Genomic DNA, 5,432 nt, shown 5'->3' with positions numbered 1-5,432 from the left:
AACATGAAATATGTAGTCTACAAACCAGACAAGTTTAGTTTTACATACTTCCAAGGATGTTTGATTAAATCAGTTCAATTTAATGTTTAATATGAATTTTATATGAAATATCAGATGTTAAGTTGTTGCACTGACTTTCACCAATGCTCACCCACTACTTATAGATTCGCAGTGAAGGCATATCGTATAAGACCTTCAAGAGCACCTTCTGCATCCCTGGCGTCACAACCCACTTCCATGGCCGAGTGACCCGTGGTCTATCGTCTGACCGGAAGTTCCTAGGATATCCGCAGTCTAACATCAATAGTCCATTCCACCATTCCACCCTGCAGGCCACACGTTGACATCAGCACGTGGCCTAGCGGACCTCTTTTGGACACTTAGTGCTTTTGGTTGTTAATCAGGGTCGGAAGTGCGCCTGGCGGATTCGAACTGGTCTAGTTTGGAATTATTGCAGATTAAATGTTTGTGGAACCTCTTGGTTATTGTGAGGGATGACGATATCGAAAGCATCATTCATAGAATGTCCATTCAATAACCCATTACTACTGCCATAGATGAAGTAACTTAGCGCATTGTGAACGCTTTTTCACATTTTCACACAAGAGGATCAAGGATAAAAGTGATGATACTTGAAATATTTGCAAAATTTTAAATATTTCTTGACATTTTTAATTTACCTTTTTTGTGAAGTATGGATTGATAACTATTACTTAATAGCTATGAACTACTCTTTGAAATTTTCAATCAATAATTGATAATTTTCAGTACTTATTTAGTGAATATTACATCTTCAGCTTCAGATGATTTTTTTCGAAGAGAATCCTCTGTCGAGGGCGTCACATTATTGTTATCGTCGTACTGTTTAGCAATTAAACCACCTATGTTGTATGATTTCAGTAATATTGCGTTCTCGTTGCAACGTCAAATTCAATCACTAGTTTCAATGTTGTGAATCTGCATATTTTGCAATTGTTCGGGCTATACAACATATTCCGTGTTAATTGTGATAATGATATAATAATACTCACTAATAATAGTTTTTCTCTAGAAGGGGTGGGCCGAGGTCCCAAGACGTTTCTCCTCGATGTATAGGATTGTTGCTAACTCCAGTTCGTGCCTTTATCACATAGATTTATACTATTGGTGATTTACGGGATTTAAACCCTGGACCTCAAAAGCCAAAGTCTCGTGTTTTACCACTACACTAGATCATTCCCAGAATTGTGTAAACGTGAACTTTAAATGAAAACAGCTTGATGTCTGTTCCCTTTAAAACAGCAACGATCAGTTGTTTACATTTATCACGTTGTTAGCATTCAACAATGAATCTCAGATTAACATATCAAGCCCTCTTGTACCACGAGGTGTCTGTGAACATTGTAAGCTATCACCAGTCAGTAGCTATTAAGGGTGTTTGGTCGCAAATTTTCATGTCTGATTTTTTGTTATTGTTTAATTGTACTAAAAATTAGAGATACAAATATATAAGAAAAAATTTTTTATTTTGAATATTAAGCGAGATATGGAGCTTGAAAGTAGTAAATTTTTAATCTTTGGTACCAGTTCACAGGGAGAACGGGTAATGCGATTCTCACCAAAATTTGCATTCAGGTGTGTAAAAATAAGATAATAATCACTAGCTATTTAAAATTAAAATTTTTTTAAAAAATTTTATTTTTTATTTTTTATAATTTTTTTAAAAAATTGAAAAAAAAAAAATTAAAAATTTAAAAATAGCTGTTTGTTTTTGGGAAAAATGTAACTGTATGTTGAAATTTAAAAAAATGTGATATGTTAACTCGTTTGGGCTGTGAATTCGTACCTTTGATGCCTTGCGCTGTCGGAGCACTACTCGTTGAGAGTTTGTACACTAACACCGGGGCTTTAGAATACTTTAACATCACGTAATTATTAACATCCTTTAGCATTGAAACGCATTGACGTTTATCGTTGTATTCTAAAGCCCCGGTGTTAGTGTACACACTCTCAACGAGTAGTGCTCCGACAGCGCAAGGCATCAAAGGTACGAATTCACAGCCCAAACGAGTTAACATATCACATTTTTTTTTGATTCAACATACTGATACATTTTTCCCAAAAACAAACAGCTATTTTAAAATTTTTTAAAAAAATTTTTAATTTTTTAAAAAATTTATAAAAAATAAAAAATAAAATTTTTTTTTTAATTTTAAATTTTAAATAGCTAGTGATTATTATCTTATTTTTCCACACCTGAATGCAAATTTTGGTGAGAATCGCATTACCCATTCTCCCTGTGAACTGGTACCAAAGTTTAAAAATTTACTACTTTCAAGCTCCATATCTCGCTTAATATTCAAAATAAAAAATTTTTTCTTATATATTCGTATCTCTAATTTTTAGTACAATTGAACAATAACAAAAAATAAGACATCAAATTTTTGACCAAACACCCTTAAGCGTGAGAGTAGCGACGCCGGGTTCAATCCCTCGGGCAGACAATCTCGACAGCTATTACTCCTCCTATATTTAATATCCTAAGTGCTATGTAGATGTGGGCCACAGGCATTGTCTCTCTCTCTTACACACCTGTCTTTATAAACTAGATTATCCTGCGGCTGCGTAGAGCCACGCGTCGACGCGTGCCCGAGCTCTGCCGAAGTATCGCGGAGACACCCGAACCCGGCAGATGTCCGAATACGGCTCTCTCCATTCATACCCAAAAAGTGGACAAGTTTTTTACCGTGGGAAGGTGAACCCTGGGTAGCACATGTCCTGACTGCTGTGGCGAGGGTCCATCTGCCGGCGTCTTGGACAAAAAGCACAGAACTAATCACAAATCGGTGTAGAGTGTCTGCGTTTGGCATATGCCTGCATATGGCGGATAATTATCTTGTCTTGGCCCATTGGTGTTCCTATCTGAAATTGATCTGAGCCTTGTTAAATAGTAGAGGGCAGATGGAATAAAAGGTTTTGTTGGAGTTTTTACTAATGTTTTTCTCGAATAGTGAATAGTGTAGGAAAGGTTTAATAGCATGAGCGTACACTTAAAAAACTCCACCCTACAATATATACACAAGGTCATCATAAAAAAAAACACATATAAAATATATGTTGTTCTCAGTCACTAAAGAAAGTTGTTCTGGCTACTCCGGTGACAACTACATAGTATCCTAATATTTCTACGATGAGTATAAAAGATTGTGTCAGCAATTTTGTAGGTCTGATAGTATCTATAACAAAATTGTCGATGAATGGATATCAATAATTGTAATTTTTCTATAGCAACTCTGTCACGTTCTAAATTATTATTTAAACTTGAAGGTTTTAAGTTGCTTCGCCAGATTTGGAAATTTTAGTTGTGGCTAGATTATGTGCAGAAAAATTGTATTTTTAACGATTATTCTTATAAAATGTCTCAAACATTAATTAGTCAACCAAGTTAAAACATGTTAATGAGTTTCGTTTTCTTACGAGTACTAGGCCTAACATTTCAAAATGTACACGATCTTTCCAAAATTATTAGAATTTTAAATTATAAACAGTCTTTTGTATAATTTAGTAACTTTTAGTTTTTGTTTACGCCTACAATTAACTACATCCTGAAACTATCATCCTCCTCCTGCAGATTGATACATTCCGTACAGTAAAACTTCAATGGGTTCTGTTCTTACCTCTCACTTTCATTAAACACATGCTCTTCAGAAGGCTATAATAAATATTGTATAACGTGCCACTCATAGAAAACCTGTTAAGATTTTTATATTTAAATTATTTTATTTACGTGACCATTTACTGGAGAACAAATTAAAATATGCCTATTGCCCGGAGGTGAAATCAGAAATCAAACCCAAACCCTATATTTGTCTTTTGATGACTATAAAAACAACAACAACGTAATCTGCATTATCTATACAGTAGTTGTTCTACATCTGCTGGGGCTTATGAATCAAACGAAACCATTAATAATTCTTGGTATAGTATCAATAATGGGTATTAAAAACAAAATCATTACATCAAGGTCGCCAATCGCCATCCACTTTGGTTTGTTCCCACATCATCGTCCTCAGCTCTGTATCTACTGAAGGAAGGTGAATTGTTATCAGCCAAGTAGATTTAAACCATTTACTTACATGTAAACTATGATGTGTCAATTTATTTATACATTTTAAAAAGCCAATGAAAACACAGTGGCTTTTTACAATTTTTATAGCACCCATCCCCCCTCACCGTTGAACGTTGTTGGAATAGTAAAGAAGCATAATTAGATAGAGGGGATGCATGTAAAAGCTGAGGAATTGTTGTTCTTGTTGTAACATGTTCAGATCCAAGCAAGTGGTGACAGGTTTGATCAAATTGTTTAATCTGGGTAAAAAATCGTGGCAATATAGAAACAGGAAAGACTTTGTATGTTCTTAAGTTAATCACGAATTATATGGATTCAGAAAGATACATGAAGAGAAACTCCACAAATAATACCTCGTACAACCTACATAAGAATCCCCTCGACGTGAAGAGTGCCTTGATGACTAGAAGGCTTTAAATCTGATTACATTGGTAATCTAACACATTTAGTTTAATTAGTTTTAAATGGTTTACATTATCTGCCGAATATTTGGACGTGTAATTTCCGTGTATTTGCATGCTTATTGGAATAAAATCTTGGACTTTGGATACAATTGAAAGTTATTTTTATGTTCGGCATTCGTGTAGAGTGCATTTTTTTAATATCAATTTAAATATTATATAGTTTAAATCCATTAATATGGAATACCCCCTGGAATTGTTCATATAATAAAGTGCACGTTGTAAAATTCACCCAAAAATAAAAATAAAATTATTTAGTCAAGATCAAGACTTTCCAGACACATTCTCTCAGATGCACACAGTTGGATCAGTCGTGTACTTATAGTATCCAAAGTCAATGGTACAATGGTACAACCCACAACTCCTATTCGTCCAAAACCAAGCGGAGTTTATCAATTTTTATTTTTGAAGCTTTCTAATTTAATTCCTTGAATGATACAAGTCTTATTATGTTGTTGTAAATAATTGATATTTATATTTTAATATTGACGCAGCCTATCAAGCTATGCTGGTCAACAACTCAGCTTTGGTTGATATAAAGTCAATGGTATAAAGGTAATAAGATGGTAACAACTTATTATAAACTCCAAACACAAACAACCTTCCCCAACAATGATTATTCACCCCCACTCAAGTACTCATCGAGTACAGTATTAACCAATCTGTGGCCTGCCCAGTCACATTGTTGCGTGACGTCACAGTGACGCGTGCTTACTATACACTACAGGATAGGGTACCACCTGGTGTGTGCTGTGTACTGTACAACATCTGCCGAGCACTGGAGGTCTCTTGCGGCAGCTGGCGGAACTACGTAGTACTGCGAGCCGGCCGCCAGAGATGCGCTGTCAGTCAGGTCTACGACG

This window comes from Macrosteles quadrilineatus, unplaced genomic scaffold, assembly GCF_028750875.1.
Source record: "Macrosteles quadrilineatus isolate MER2022 unplaced genomic scaffold, UCM_ALF_1.0 Scaffold_4__1_contigs__length_99947679, whole genome shotgun sequence".
NCBI lineage: Eukaryota > Metazoa > Arthropoda > Insecta > Hemiptera > Cicadellidae > Macrosteles > Macrosteles quadrilineatus.
Note: the sequence above shows the minus strand (reverse complement) of the source record.